The sequence below is a fragment of the Mirounga leonina genome, unplaced genomic scaffold, assembly GCF_011800145.1.
Source record: "Mirounga leonina isolate KUSES-001 unplaced genomic scaffold, KU_Mleo_1.0 Mir_101152, whole genome shotgun sequence".
NCBI classification, from domain to species: Eukaryota; Metazoa; Chordata; class Mammalia; order Carnivora; family Phocidae; genus Mirounga; species Mirounga leonina.
Window position 1 is genome coordinate 1,830 of NW_023270072.1, and position 16,848 is coordinate 18,677.

Genomic DNA, 16,848 nt, shown 5'->3' on the forward strand with positions numbered 1-16,848 from the left:
CTTTATCTAATACTTTGGGCACATTACTTGCCTTTAAATTAAAAAAAAAACTTATTATTATTATTATGTATACTATGCACATGGTTTGTTAGAATTATTTTACTTTTTTTTTAACCAGGGAACTTCTCGCTGCTCAAATATTCACAGCCTTAGATACTCTCACGGAGCAGGAATTGGGGTCCTCACAAGATTGGAAGATCGGTACCCTCAAACAGCAGGAGACAAAACTGTCATCCAGAGCCTTTCCCGTTGCCAGGCCAGGCAGAGCTATCAAAATAAGCATCGGCCTTTGCACTCACACCTATTGTTTCAGATGGACTCAAGGCAGCTGGCTATTAAAATAAGGGAAAGAGGAGTGGGCCAGGAACAAAAGATAGTACCTAAGAGGGGAGAGTTGGTGGACTTTAAGAACTATATTGAAGAGGGTTGCCTGAGTGGCTCAGTCATTAAGCGTCTGCCTTCAGGTCAGGTCATGATCCCAGGGTCCTGGGATCGAGCCCCACATCGGGCTCCCTACTCAGCGGGAAGCCTGCTTCTCCCTCTCCCACTCCCCCTGCTTGTGTTCCCTCTCTCGCTGTGTCTCTCTCTCAAATAAATAAATAAAATCTTTAAAAAAAAAAAAAAAAGAACTATATTGAAGAAAGACCTTTTGGTGTGGGGTAAGAAAAATGGAGATGGAAGTTCAACTGGGATGATTCTCTTTTCTGGAAGGGCACCACTGAGTTGACCTTCAGCTTCCTTCTAAGACAGGTAATGTGGACATGCCATGGGTAGAGCCAAAGGCATCACCAGTCCTGATTAAGGTGCTGAGGTATCGGTAATGTCAGGGATGACAGGGGTGTGGAGGAAATGAAAGCTATAATTGCTGGAGCTACGGTGCCATAGGGTAGGAAGAAGGCATCTTACCTGTAAGGAAAGCATCTTCGGTTTTCAAATATGTTTGTCATTGGCAAGGCAGTTGGGTGAGTGCTGCTATTTGCAGGTGGTAAAGCCATGTAGAAACTCCTTAAAAATATGGATCACGTGGTCTTGGTGGCTGTCGGATTAGATGGGAAGACAAACTCGAAGGACCTTGCAACTGGTCATTAAAAGTTGGGAGGAAAAATAGGAGTATGGTCAGAAACCATGTAAGTTAGTCTACCGTGAAAATATAAAATCTGGATAATAAAAGTGTTTTCTGTGATAGGTGTGGTTCATAATACCCACAGGGGTTGACTCATCTTATAGTAAGTGTGTTTCATGCCAAGACAGGATGTTAGAGATGACATCTTGAGTGACTGAGTCCACAGGGTGTGTTCTATGGTCAGGAGGGAGTGCAACAGTGACACCAGGATGCTGTCCCAGATTGGAACTTGTCCCAGAAACCTAACTGTAACACAGCCTCAAAATACATAAAGCAAAAATTGAAAGAATTACAAGCAGAAATGGACAAATCCAGTAAAATAGTGGAATATTTTAACATGTCTCTCAGCGGTTAACTGTTCAAACAGCCAATAACTTAATAAGAATTTAGTAGAAGTTTTGAACATGTGAACAAACTTGACTTAATGGATAAATTCTGAGCCCTGAACCCAACAATTCTGTAATACACGTTACTGTCAAACATCTGTGCAACCGGTATAATAAATGTATTGTTGGGGGTGCCTGGGTGGTGGCTCAGTCCATTCAGCATCTGACTTTGGCTCAGGTCATGATCTCAGGGTCCTAGAATGGAGCCCCGCATCGGGCTCCACACTCAGCGGGGAGTCTGCTTCTCTCTCTCCCTCTCCCTCTTCCCCTCTCCCTGCTCATGCCCCCCCCCCAAATAAATAGTCTTAAATAAATAAAGTCTTAAACAAATAAATATATTAACATGTGGCAAAGTGCATCTCATTAAAAAAAAAAAAAAAAGGAACGAAGAGTCCAATTCATGCAGACGGGCTAGAAGCCATAAATGGTATGAGGTAGGGTGTCCTGGGACAATGAGGTCACTGAGATATGAAACAGGAATCGAGCAGCTAAATAGGCAGATAGTATTCAGGGGTGTGGTTCTCATGGACTGTTTGGCTATTGGACTAAAGACAGGAAAGCAAATTCGACTGACCTCGAAACTTGTGACTAAAAGTTGAGAGGGAAAAAAACAAAAACAAAAACAAAAACAACCGGGGCTGTGGTCAGAAATCACGTGAGAGAGTGTTCCGTGAAAACAGAAAACCTGATTTACAAAATGTAGCAAGGGCCAGGTAAAAGAGATGGTTGGTGCCATCTTGCTGAAGCTGTCGCATGTGAGTGGGGTGATCATATTCCAGGACTGTTTTGTGGTCGGGAGGAAGTACACCGGCCCCTTAAGATGCCGTCCTGGCCATCTGACACAGTTGTTACAGGAGGTGACGCCCAAGGCACTGCGTTCCTTTTGTTCCTTTTGACACAGGGACTCACAAGTCCCTGAAAATCTTGCTCTGTCTTGGGTTGCAGTGGCCAGAAAGGGTTGACATCGTGACATCGACACCACCACTACCTCTCCCTCACTGAAACACAGGTGCAACCATTCACTAGCCTCCATAAGTCCCTCTCAGCTTTGTGTCATGTCCACAGTCTCACCTCCATCCTGCCCCCTTACCATCAAAAGTAGCTCTAGTGTTCCCAGGGTTGCTGTGATAAGATAGTGCTGCGAGGCTGGCCATGGACTCCAGCTACTGCTCTTTGGTTGCTGATGAACAGATTTGCTTCTCAGGAAGGAAAACTCAAGAAACACCATGTAATATCCATAATACCAATCAGTGATGAACTTGGACCTTGAATCAAGTCTTAATTCCTCCATCTACTGTTTTTGTACAGGGTCCCTCTCCCTCCCCCTCTCCCTCCCTCCCTCTTTCTCTTTTTCAAATATTAAATGAAGCAGCATACTCAACTTGTAGCGTTATTCTGAGATGAATGATGTAGTGTGAAACCTGATTTAGAAAAGCTGCTCAGTTCATGAAAACTATGATTTATTTACTATTAATCAGTAGCTGTATGAAGAAAGGAGGGGCTGCTCCCTGCTGCCACCAGCAGCACAACTTAAAGTCAGAAGGCCTGCACGATCCCTGAATACTATACCAGGGACCAAGAGACAATTCAGGCTCCTTGTCCAGAAACAACAACAACAACAACAAGGGACAAACTGAAAGTGAAGCCGACACATCAGCAGATGTTTGATCATTCTACCCTAAAGAAACTCTGGCTAATTTGATTGAGTTCTGAGTCTGTTTTGCAGTAGTTGACCAACCACCTATGAGACTAGCCAAGACTGGAACTAAATCGGGAAGAATTCTTGCAGCTGCGTGGAAGGGACCAAGAGTGAACGAGAGTAACCTCTGTGACGACGCACCCCGAGACCTCTCCCGTTCATCATGCTTGTGCCACCATTTTCTGAACATGGGTCCCATGAAGAGGCATGATTCTCCAGTGCACATGCTCAGAAAGGAGGACACCTCCCTTTGTCCCTATGTGCAGTCAGGATATTCCATTCCACCCTCCATACCCCTTGACATGCTGACCCTCTTTGTCTTCCTAATTTTTCACAGGCAGTAGATACCTCATGAAATTTTTCATTCAATCTCCAGTATTTGTTGATAACCTACTCAGAGGTGTGCCCATATGTGGCTAAGCCCTAGGGATATAAGAGTGAATAATGCAGGGTACCTTCTCACAAGGCACTCATCCTAGTGAGAGATATGGTTACATGGAAACTGATCACTAAAAAAAAAAAAAAAAAGATAGTAGTGATTGGAATGATAGAGATTCCATGGAGTAATACAGCGGCTGACCTGTATTAGAGGAGTTCCATGGTTATTTGTTGGATGAATGGATCGATAACAATACATCCAGGGCATTATGGGAAGACAGAGAAGGGTTCTGAGCTATCCTTGGGGGATGGTGGAATCAGCTCAACTGAAGTGAACACATTTGGGGCTAAGTTCCGAGCTTCTCCTTTTTTTATTATTATTTTTTAATTAATTATTTTTTTAAGATCTTATTTATTTGACAGAGAGAGACACAGCGAGAGAGGGAACACAAGCAGAGGGAGTGGGAGAGGGAGAAGCAGGCTTCCCGTGGAGCAGGGAGCCCCATGTGGGGCTCGATCCCAGGACCCTGGGATCATGACCCCAGCCGAAGGCAGACGCTTAACAACTGAACCACACAGGCGCCCCACGTTGGGAGCTTCTGATGCATTAAGTTTCCAAGAAAATTCTGGGAATGTTGATTTAATATTGTTCATGAATAAGGGTAAGGAAATAATCATTCTGTGAACTGCAGAATCTGGATCACATGGGACTCAGACTGCCCCATACCAGTCAGTGTGTGTGTGTGTGTGTGTGCGCGCGCGCGTGTGTGTGTGCGCACGCATGTGTGTGTGTGTGTCTGTGAGTAGATGTTTAAGAGAGAAGGTGCCTCCCTTCAAAGGGATTTGAAATCAGGTCAGATGTAAAAATCACCTCCTCCTTGGAAATTACCAACCTTATTCCCCTCTTCAGTCTCAGGGCCATGATGGTTTGTGGTTAATGTATGTCATCTTGTATTTCAGAGGCACCTGAATTTTCTTATCTGTGTGACATTAGGCAGGTTTCTAAAGCTCACAGAGCCTTGGTTTCCTCACTTCAAAAGTGGAGCCAAACTATGGAGAGAGCCAAGACGTCCATCAACAGATGAATGGATAAAGAAGATGTGGTATATATATATACAATGAAATATTATGCAGCCATCAAAAAAAAAAAAACCCGAAATCTTGTCATTTGCAACAACGTGTGGATGGAACTAGAGGGTATTATGCTGAGCGAAATAAGTCAATCAGAGAAAGACATGTATCATATGATCTCACTGATATGAGGAATTCTTAATCTCAGGAAACAAACTGAGGGATTCTGGAGTGGTGGGGGGGAGGGATGGGGTAGCTGGGTGATGGACATTGGGGAGGGTATGTGCTATGGTGAGCGCTGTGAATTGTGTAAGACTGATGAATCACAGACCTGTACCTCTGAAACAATACATTGTATGTTGAAGAAGAAGAAGAAGAAGAAGGAGGAGGAGGAGGAGGAGGAGGAGGAGGAGGAGGAGGAGGAGAAGAAGGAGAAATAGTAGGAAGGGAAAAATGAAGAGGGGGAAATCGGAGGAGGAGATGAACCACGAGAGACTATGGACTCTGAGAAACAAACTGAGGGTTCTAGGGGGGAGGGGGGTGGGGGGATGGGTTAGCCTGGTGGTGGGTATTAAAGAGGGCACGTAGTGAATGAAGCACTGGGTGTTATACGCAAACAATGACTCATGGAACACTACCTCAAAAACTAATGATGTAATGTATGGTGATTGACATAACATAATAAAATTAAATTTAAAAAAGTGGAGGTAATAGTCACACTTGCTTCGCTTGGTTGTTTTGATGATGGCATTACATAATGAGTGAACATAGGAACTCTTAGCACAAGGCCTGGAGCCTAGTAAATGCTCAGTAAATTCTTAATCATTCAGAATGCCATGGACTTTCCAGACATAGCTCAGACTGACGCTCTGAGATTCTTTTTTTTTTTTTTTTCTTGGCAAAGTTTCCTTTGTTCCACACCTGCTACCAGAGAGGGAAGCCTGGGGCAATGAAGGGGAGAAATAGGCACAAGTTAGGCATGGTACTTGTGGGTCTAGCTGCAACTTCCTGGTGCTACGGTGAACTAGGGCTGTCACATTGGTTGGGCGTAGACCCCAGTCATGCCTGTCTTGCTGCAGTGGGTCATAACTTTTCCTCAAGGGAAGCTCTGAAAGCTTCACTAAGCAAGCACAATACCAGAATGTTATCATCAGGACTTTGGGCTTTAGAGGCAGCAGCCATGGGTTTCAAAAAGAAAACTGAACTAAGCCCATGGCTGGTCTCTATACATAGTCACTTTTTTCTCTTTCCCTTCTTTCCTTCCTTTGTCTGTATCCTCTGTGTGTGTGTCTCTGTCTCTCTGTTTCTCTCTCCCTCCTCCCTCCCTCTCTCTGCTCCTCTACCTCTGCTCCTTCTTTCCTTTTTTGCTTTCTTATAATCACAGAACATTCTTTATAGAAACATAAAACAGTTTCTAATGGTATTACCACTTGATAATCCAAGCCCCATCTCTAAATTTTCTCAGCTAGAAATGTGGTAAAGTTTTTGTTTCAGTTGTGTGTGTGTGTGTGTGTGTGTGTGTGTTTCCCTAAATGATCAGAACAATTTGGTCATTTAGGACTTGGATCAATTCTTTACTCAGAGCCCTCTGAAGCCTGCCCCATGCCCATGTTTCAGATCTCCTTTGTCATTCCATTTCATTCCATTCCATTCCATTCTTGGGTGAGGATAAGGAATCTTATGTCAGGATATACCATCAAGCCTGTCCATGCCCAAGCCTGGTGATAACCTCAGTGGCCATCACACACCCTGGCTGGAGCGGCTGAATACGTTGATGCAGAGCTTGCTAGGAGTTCTGGAGCATCCAGAGAAGAGGCAGGGATGAGATTGGTGGTGAGCCTGTTCTGCTGACCTGGTGTTAACCCTGTTTTTATTCAGCCACATCTACAAAAGATTCTGGGGCTCTGGACCCAGGTATCACCAGCAGATTTCTCTGAGAGTGGCTCCTGTGGGGCTTGCTGGCACAGGGGCATCCTGTGGTCTGACCACAGGCCCACCAGTTGCACATGGTGGTCACCCACCATGAAAGGGAGCCGTTTGGCCTGTGCTGAGTGATTGGCACTGCTTCATAACTCTTGTTATGGAAACAACTCTTTCAGTTTTTACTCTCAGCCCCTCATTGGATTCCTAGCTGATCCCATGGGAACTGGGCCAGGGGACAAACCTGAGTAAGGCATAGCACCACTTCCCTCAAACAGCCACAGTGCTGTTAGTGGCCCAGGCCAGACTTCCTGGTTCTCTGTTCCTTAGGATGTCATTTCCTAGTATCCTTTTCCGTCCCTAAACCAAATAGTCCTCTGATAGAAAAAGAAATGATATCTCACTGTGACTAAATTTCTTTTTTTTTTGTTTTGTTTTTATTGCCTAACCGAAAAACAGACTCTTAACTGTAAAGAACAAGCTGATGGTTACCAGAAGGGAGGTGGGGGGTGTGGGGGTGGGTGGGTTAAATGAGTGATGGGTAGGGCGCCTGGGTGGCTCAGATGGTTAAGCGTCTGCCTTCGGCTCAGGTCATGATCTCAGGGTCCTGGGATCGAGTCCCGCATCGGGTTCCTGCTCAGTGCAGAGCCTGCTTCTCCCTCTCCCTCTGCCACTCCCTCTGCTTGTGCTCTTCTATCTCTCTGTCAAATAAATAAATAAAAATCTTTAAAAAAAATATGAGTGATGGGTATTAACAAGGGCACTTGTTGTGATGAGCACTGGGTGTTGTATGAGAGGGCTGAACCACAATATTGGACACCTGAAACTAGTATTACACTGCATGTCCACTCACCGGAATTTAAATGAAAACTTTAAAAAAATAAATAATTTTTTTTAATTTTTTTTTTTTTTATTGCCTGACTAATGTTGGGGTAAGTGTCTTTTTCCCGTGAAGGATGGGTGTGTGGCCAGGGGGCAGGAAGGCCGTTTCTGCAGATCTTTACACGTGCTCAGCAATGTCTGGAGTGCAGCAGGGGACACCACTGAATCTCATGGTAGTGGGTTACAGTCTACATTATCTTACTCCCATAGGAAAGAGACCAGTGGGGAGTAAATTAAGAACAAAGAGTGGTTATACATTGGTTGTGGAATTATGGTTGATCTTTTAATTCATTCTGCTAACTTTCCCCAACTTTCCAAGTTTTCTCTGGTGAGGATGTCAAGTCCACATGGTGGGTTCAACACAAGAACAAGATCTGGAAGGAAGGGCTGGCACTGCTGGTCAGAGAAGACTGAGTGAACTAGCTCCAGAGGCATTGCCTGAGGCCATTCCCTGAGGTGAAAGGAAGCAAGAGAGAGAAACCTCTGGGCCTTGACCCTGAACCGTCACGTAATAATTCATGACCCTCAAACTATTTGTGCCCCACTGGCTTTCCTGTGCACCTCCAAATTGATGAAATCCCATACCATGGATTTCCAGAGGCCTGGATTTCCAAGGATTCGCTCATTAGAATGTTTTGACCTATTGGAAGTGCCACAGTGCCATTGAAAGTCTAGCCTCTCTCTCTCTCTCTCTCTTTTTTTTAAGATTTTATTTATTTATTTGACAGAGACAGAGACAGCGACGGCGGGAACACAAGCAGGGGGAGTGAGAGAGGGAGAAGCAGGCTTCCCGCTGAGCAGGGAGCCCGATGTGGGGCTCGATCCCAGGACTCTGGGATCATGACCTGAGCCGAAGGCAGCCGCTTAACAAGACTGAGCCACCCAGGTGCCCCGAAAGTCTAGCCTCTCTTGTATTGCATATACTCCACTTCCCCATCCTGGGTTAGCAGTGCACGTTGTGGGAAATTATCCAAGTAGGGAGGGGACGGTCGTACCGGATGGGCTGGAGGAGGGAGCCTTGGAAGTTCGGTGGACTCACATGGACAGAAAAAGCCAGAGATAAATGACCATAAGGATGATGATTGTTGTTGTCTAGTGAGGCCCCAGTAAATAGGCTCAGAGTTTCTTTTTCTGGCAGGCAATGTGGATGCGCTAAGATGGAAGGTAGTTGTCATCACCAATCTAACGGTCTCGGTGGTGTGGCTGGTGACCGTATTTCTTCTCAGAGGGTGAGCTGTAGAACAAGAATTTAGCATTGACCAGACAGGTACACCAGCGACGCTATTGGTGGAAAGTGTAGCGATCTATATATATCTATATCTATATCTTCTATATATATAACGTGTATATATATATATATATATATATATATACACGTTAAAGCACATGTGAAGATCTGCAGAAATGCATAACATGTAATTTAGATATAGATAGATAGATAGGATATGACTGACAGATAAGCTTCATTCAAATGTTGGCATGAACAAGGCATAAGCAGGCTTGGAGAGCCATCATGCTTCGCCATCAAAAGCTGGGTTAAAAAAAAAAAAAAAAAAGTCTACGGCTGTGGTCACACATCATGGGGTTCAATCACCCCAGAAACAGAAGATTTTATTAAAAGCATAAGCTGGCTCCAGTTTGACTAGGGTAGAGTGCGTGAAGGGAAGAGGAGGCCAGAGAATTAGCCAGGAATTAAATCTGGTAGAGTCTTTCCAGGCCAAGGACTGGGCTTTTACTCTGGGTGAGATCAGAAGCCATTGGCAGGCTTTGAGCTGAGGAATCACACAGCTTACAAAGTACATCAATGCCAAAGAAAATCAGAGTTTTAATAGATATATTGGGTGAGGAAATCAAGGCCAAATTAAAATGTGAAAGTCTAATCAGATGACTGATCTGAACACAAAGCACATGCCATGAGGTCCTACACATTTACTGCCAGTTGGCCGGAGATGTCGATCTACGTTTTCAAGCTGCCTAAATGGAAAGAGGGAACCGTGATCGCCAGCAGGAGTCACGGTATCCCTGAGGTCAAACCTGCATGACCGCACAGAAGGAATGACCATGCTTTTCCCTGAGGTAGGTTTCTCCCATAAGTCATCCTAGGGAGGTTGCTGTGTAGTGAGTGAACTTCCTCTTCAACATTTTCCTAACACCAGGTACAGCAACGACATTCATGGAGATATTCTTTACAACACTCTCAGTGTGGGTACAGTTGAGCAAAAGTAGTTTGTTTCCTTACCCTCACCACCACTACCAAAGTGTTTGTGAACACTGTTCATTTATTCATGAGTGCCCTACTGTGTTTGCTTCGCTTGTCTGTTTCGCCGTTCGGTGCACCATTTGTCGTCTGCTTCTGTTCCTTAGAGTTATTTACCCTTTGCCTGTTACGTGTGTTGGAAATATTTTTCTTTGTCTTGGGACTTCGTTGATGATGGTGCAACCATAAGGGGAAACTGAGGGAAACATAATTTTGTGGGGGACATGAACATCTCCCTCTCGTTGTTCCCCGGATCAAAAAAAAAAAAAAAAAATTGAGTAAACGCGGAGGATGTTGGTAATAGATATTTACTCGTGCAACAAACATTCATTGAGCACCTCCTCCATGCCAGTCACTCTTGAGACAAATCAGTGAACAATCAGACACACATACTAAACAACAGCCACAACCACCACCCTGGCTTTGAAGAGCTTGCTTTCTAGTGGGCAGAGACGAGCAGACAATCATAATAAGGAAGTAAATTACATAACGTGTTGAAAGAACAAAATAAGACAAGGTAAAGGGGAATTGTATGTGTGGTGGGGAGGGGCATTTGAAATAGGATGTTTAGGGGTAAGCCACACTGAAAGGTGACATTTAATCAAAGACATAAAAGAGATGAGGGAAGGAGTCATGCAGACATCTGGGGGAAAGGATGCTCCAGGCTGAAAGAACAGATAGATGGTGCCCAAGCCGCTTCTTTAGGAGCAGTAAGAAGGTCACTGTGGCCAAAGGGGAATGAGAAAGGAGGAGAGCACTACGAGATAAGGTAAGAGAGGTAACTAGTGGACACATCACGTATGGCCTTGTAGGCAATTCTAAGGACTCTTACTCTACCCTGAGGGCAATGAAAGCTGTTGGTTTTAAGCAGAGGCATTATATGATCTGATTATATGTTGTAATAGCATTATTCTGGCTGCCGGATTGACTATCAGTGGGCCAGTTTGGAGGGGGGTGGCGGGTGGCGGGTGGCGGGCGGGAGGGTAAAGCAGAGAAAGAAGTCAGGAAACAGTTTCAGTATGCTGCGTTGGGGGGGGGGGTGCGGCGCGGGGACCGATGGCGGCTTGTCACAGGATGTTAGTAGTGGAGGTGGTGAGAAGCGGTCAGATTCTGGGCATATTTTGTTCCAAAGACCTCACGGGCTCTCCTGACAGGTTGAAAATGAGGGGTGAGTCCAGCAGCATAGTGAGGGATCACTCTCAAGTCTATGGCACAACAACTGATTGAATAGAGTTGCCATTACCCTGCAGTGGAAAATACTGCAGCTGAAGAAGGTTCATAGGGGAAGATGGGGGAGCTCAATTTTGGACTTGTTGATTCGGGTTGACTCCTATTGCAGTGTTCTCAATGAACTAGAAAGGGAGGTCATCAGCTCAGAGTGAGGATGGGAGAGACAGTGTTGGAGGTTTGAAGAGAGAAAATAAGTTGTGAAATAGAAGGGTGGATGGGGATGGGGGCATGAGAAAAATAAGTGGCTTGAGCATTGGAACTAAGTATCTTGTGGAAAGGTGTTTTAGTTTAACTAGTGGCACTGGGTGTTCAAGATCAGACAATGTTCACTCTTTATGATCCAGTCAGAAAACTGTAGCTCTTGCTGGCCTTCTGGCCTGTGAATACACGTTTGCTCTGGCTGGAGAGGGCGGTAGGGATAGGCCTGAGTGAAGAAATCAGTTATCTGTGTTTACACTTACTTCCTCAGTTGCGCTGAAGAAGCAGAGATGGGCCCAAGACATGCTAGAACACATTTCTCCTGGACTCCGAGCTTATGCAAGACTGCACTTTGAGGTTTGCTTGCAGAGAAAGAGCTCACACCATTAGGCAATTTGTCCCAAATCTGAAAGCGAGAGACAAGTAGGAAAGGGCATTCAGAGGCTGAAGAAGGAAACCAGTAAGCCCCACCATCTTATACCAGTGGGGGATAAGTAGGGACTGGCTTATGAACAAGTTTCAAAGCCCTGCCGGCCTGCTTGGTCCAAACTGCTGTATGAATATTTACAGATCCTACAAAGTGCTCCGTTTGAGACCCTGATGCCGGTATGGAGGGACTAAGAGCCATGCTACAACTAGAAGAGGGAAGACTTCTCTAAGTACCTCCCTAAGTTTAAGCATGTCAGAGAACAGGAATGTATATACCCTTTCCCCAAGTTGGAACTTCTTCTTCTAAACCAGACAAACACAGAAATTCTCCTGTTTTACGTATGTATATATACACACATATTAAATATAACATATCACATATATTATAATTACATTAATTATATTATATCATCATTTTGCATATATTACACATTACGTATTACATATGTTCTGTTATTATATGATTATATTAATTATATTATATTATTATGTATAATTATATATTATACTATTATATTTAAATATTCTATATTAATGTTAGATGATTGAAATAAATACATAAAATTTATAGATTTGTGTGTATGTCTCGACACACATATATGTATATGTGCACATACATATACTTGTATCTATACACATATATATATATGTGGATATATATATATATATATATATATATATATATATGTATGGAATGGATTTTTCTTCCAGATGAGACCTCCCTCAGATCTTCTTACTTACGGGTTCGCTGATGGCAAATCAGATGCAAGGGAGGGTGGAAATACTGACTGAAATAAACTTAAACTTGGGCCTATAAGCAAACCCCACACAAAGCATTATCAGACAAATGAAAACTCAAGGGAGGCCATAAGGCCATTTGACTCACTGTCTACCCAATTTTCCGAGGAATTAGAAGTTGTGGCTGCAAAGTAGCCGGCAAAAGGGCCTCCCCGTGCCCCCTCCACCACCAACCTATACTGAAGCCGGGTACCTGGGTCCATGGGTCTTAGAGGGGCAGCCTTCCCCACCAGTTCCCCAAGGGTTGGAAGACTGTATCTAGGACCACATTACTGCTGGTCAGCCGACCCTCTGGCTCCATGTAGTTAGTGCACCAGGCAGTGTTCTCCTTCATTTCACCACCAGATGGAGATGCTCTGCCTCCCTTTTCCCTGAATTCCATACGCCAGGGAGGCTGGACATTCCACCACAGTACTGAGTCCTCCCCTTTGAGCTCCTGGCAGGGAGCACGGGAGAATTACACAGAGGCTTCTCTCTGTCTGCGCTGCTGTGAGCTACAGCGGTGGTCGGCCATCTCCATGGCCCTTTTTATTTTCCTGAACTTCATGGAGAAATTGATGAGTACCAGGTGGCCCGCCTGGGTTTCCTGTGGTTTCCGGCTTTCTGGAGTTGCACAAGCACCGTGCTTCCTAGTCACCCTTGCCATCGGCCCTCCCCAAAGCAGAGATTCGTGTAGCCACTGAAACTCGGTGAGGATAAGTCAATAGCTGATAATTAGTGGGATATATCCTGGTGGTGGTGACTACAAGAGCTATTGTTTGGGATACGGGTTACCACCCGCCCCCCGCCTCCATAATCTACAGAGGCCTTAAAGGGCTGGAACCTACAAAAGCAAAGTTCTGGGAACACTTTGGCCAGGAGGGCCGGGCATTTAAGGAGCAGCATCCCACACCCCTGTACTATCTACCTGGCCCCAAATAAGGATATGCTGCAGGTATACCACCTCCTCTAGGTGCCCACGTTACTCGTCAACTTTTCCATGAAGTTCAGGAAAAGAAAAAGGGCCATGGAGATGCCTGGGCATCCTCTGCATTCAACAACACCCATTCAACATCCTCCTACCCCCAACCCAGTCACTGGTCACATACAATTTGTTTTCTCCTTGTCCTCATTTCCCATAAATGTAAGGAACACACCCCAGACCTCTTACATAGTGAACAGGTAGCTTCCTGGCGAGCAGTCCTACCTGCCAAAGAAACCAGCAATGTGTGCTCTTTAATAGTAGTTTAGTCATCGAGCATGTGCCGTATTTTACACACGTGCGTCAGAATCACCTGAAAGGTGATTTATGCCACAGATGGCTGCGCCCGGACCCCAGAGTTTCTGATTCAGTAGGTCTCGGGCAGGGCCTGAGGCCTTGCATTTCTAACGCATGGCCAGGTGAGGCCGATGCTGTTGTTTTGGGGGCCACACTTTCAGAAAAAAATGGACTAGAGACAAAGCTGGATCGAAACCATGGCTGATTTGTTTAATCTCAGGTAGGCCACTTAAACTAAGCCTTAGTTTCCTCATATATAAAATGGAAATAGAGTACCAGTGTTTCCATGTTACTGTTAAGATTCAACGAGGGAATATGGAGAAGGCCCTTGGCATGGGGCCCAGCCCATGGTAAACCCTGAACGGATGTAGGCAATTATTATTACTGTTGTTGTTCTTGTTGTTGATCAGAACATACCATGGCAGACATTTGGTCCTCTTCTAACCTCCTTTTCCCCCCTGTCTCTGCAAGGAATTCTGTCCCCAAAATAATGGAGCTAAATTATATGCAGAATATGGATGATCCTAAATCTCAGTACTCAGAACATAGAGGACGAATCCTGTCATGGCCGGTATTGGGAGAAAAGGCAGGTGCTGATCACGGAAAGAACCGAAGATCATAGTCACCCGCCACCCACCATCCAACACAACAGGGCAAAGACTTGCTGCTACCCTGGCCTAAAACCAGCTGGTGTCCTGGATATTCCCACTCAACACAAGTGTGTAGTTGCCCTCTAACAGGGCATCAGGTACTCTTTACAGTATCTCCCGCACACTAAAGCAACCTGTGCCCCCCCCCCCCGCCACGCCCACCTAGTCAGGCCATTCACTTTGCTTTGTCTATTTACAAGTTCTTTTGCCTCAGATCCAATTTTCTCAGGCAGAGGCCCTCCGGGACAAACTCTGGAACTCATTGTGGCCATTCTTTCTGAAGGCCTATTTTTAGAAATTCCTTTCACTGTGCACCTCACCTCCGCAAAGGGGAGAACCTCAGCCAGTCAACGATCTGCAGCTTTTCAACTCCCCTCTTTCCTCCAGACCCAGAATAACTGAGGGGATCCTATTGCTGTCTACCACAGAACACGCACTCATTCACTCATTCAAGTTGTGATGCTCTTGTCAACATGGTTTCACCTTCCTGCTGAACCACAGGATCCCTTAAAATATCACAGCCATAGTCACGTGTGCCGAGTCTATAAAGCCTCCAAAACTGCGTAGGACCTACTGTACCATGGGCCCATTCCAAACTCTTGTCTGGAATTAAAATTCCACTGGCATTCCACTGATAGGACTGCAAGTCCCTGACTTACTCCTCCATTACAGCAAAGCAAAGCCCCGTAAGTGACCTAATCTGGAAGGATAAGATCCCAGGACCCGCAGAGAAAGGAGACCAGAAGGGAAGGCAAACCACAAAGAGGAAGGGAACCAGGCTTCTCCACCCTCTGTACGCTTTGGGGTTCACTGGAAAGAGGTCTGTAACCTAAACACTCAAGGGCCTAACCCAGCAGCTTTTGTTGTCCATGCTCTAGAGCCAGCACTTCCTGGTCCTGATCTACCAAGCCCTTCTATCAGCATTTTCTATTCTAGGAGCTACTGCAGGGAATGAAGCAGCAAACATTATCTATATTTTGTGTTAATCTAAGCCTCTGTATTAATAAGGCATGAAACAATGTGAAACCAAGAAGCTTTTATCCTTATCAATGTCATCAAAGCCATACAGGACCACTCCCGATGTCCTCAACTGTCATTTCTTTGAAGAAGCCAAATCTGACCACTCAGTGAAAGTGGGTACACATCCACCGCATTTCTTTATGTCTTATCACCCCGTCTTATTTTCTGTCACTTACCACTATCTGAAATTAACTCAGTAATTTGTTTATTTTTCTGTCTCCACCCACTAGAAGGAACGGTCTCTGAGAACAGGGCCCCCGTATTCTTAAGTGTCTTTGGGTCCCCAGGGTCTAAAACTGTGTCTGGTACTTAACGGGTGTCCAATGAATATTTGTTTCATGAATGACTGGATGGGTCGGTGGACAGACAGACGGACAGACACACACACTCACGGACGACGCGCTTAAAAGGGGATCCAGGGCTAGTCGGCTTTCCCTTTCTCCCACTCAAGCACCCAGGCCCCGACCCACAAAGTAAAGGAACGCAGAAACTTTCCGCCAAATAGCTTGAAGGCATAGACGACACAGCTGTCTTGGCAATTCCGTACACCACTAGTGCGCACGTCCACACGGGACCAAGCTCGTCCACCTTCCCATTACTCCTCTAGATGACTCTTAGAATCGGTCCGAGGACTAGCATCCTCCTCCTCCTCGTTCCCAATTTTCCCAGTAATGCCCGCCACCACGGAGACCACAAGGAACTGCCCACAACATAAATGCAGGCCACGGGCACGAAAGAGGGCGCCGAAGGCCGTACCACCCTAAGGCAAATGGCCACAATTCCCATCAGCCACCGCACTCCCGCCCCGGAACTTCCGTGCGCTGCTGCGGCTGTGAATGTCCTCCCGGACCTTCTGCCTTCGCTCAGTGAACTTGTGGCCATTTGGTGGCAGCATCGCTCCACAGTTGCGCCCAACTCCGCTGCTCCCCCGCCCTTCGTGTTTGGAAAAAAACCGCGCCTCACAGTCGAAAATAAAATTTACTCCTCCACGGAGGCGGTTTTAGTGAACTTCCTTCTTTGCAGAGGGCTATTTTCGTAAAGCCTTGCACCTCCCGCTTCCGTCCTTAAATTTTGCTGCAACAATGAGAGGGTTAGTGGATGAAAAATTACTCAGAGGAAAAATTCAGGATAGGAAGATTCTTACTTAACTGGTCAGATAGGATTCTTGCTGAGGATGGCCAAGGCCTCAAACATCAAGGGTGCAATAGCAACTGGATCAGTTATGAAGGTTAGGGAGATTCTCACCAAATTGATTTCGCAAAATTCATGCTAAAGGCAGGCCAAAGCAGAGGCATAGTGGAAAAGCCTCGGAATAGCCTGACTATAAATTTGATGAAGCAGACTTTGTCAGTTGGACCCATGATCACACAGTATCCTGTTAATAGCCTGTCCACATGGACATGGACCACTGCATTAACCTATCATTGTTTGGCATTTAGAATTTTCCTATATCCCTGTTTCTGTTTTTTGTTTTGTTTTCAAAGCTAGAAGGAACAACTTTTCAACAGAGCTTTGTCCTTCTGTCCCACTATATCACAATCTCTTTTCT

General features: G+C 45.4%; 1 long non-coding RNA gene across 3 annotated transcripts; it reads right to left on the reverse strand.

The window, feature by feature from the left end:
• Window positions 1-717: 717 nt before the first annotated feature.
• LOC118010883 lies at window positions 718-16,063 on the reverse strand. 3 transcript variants are annotated; one of them, XR_004679347.1, is made up of 4 exons: window positions 15,770-16,063; window positions 11,408-11,550; window positions 8,455-8,693; window positions 7,239-7,278 (listed from the first exon to the last, which is right to left on the reverse strand). It is a non-coding gene; the product is annotated as an uncharacterized LOC118010883 (long non-coding RNA). The 3 variants fall into 3 exon arrangements; XR_004679404.1 differs by lacking the exons at window positions 7,239-7,278; window positions 8,455-8,693 and adding an exon at window positions 718-1,078; XR_004679385.1 differs by lacking the exon at window positions 7,239-7,278 and having other exon boundaries at window positions 8,347-8,693; window positions 15,692-16,063.
• Between the last annotated feature and the right edge of the window lie 785 nt (window positions 16,064-16,848).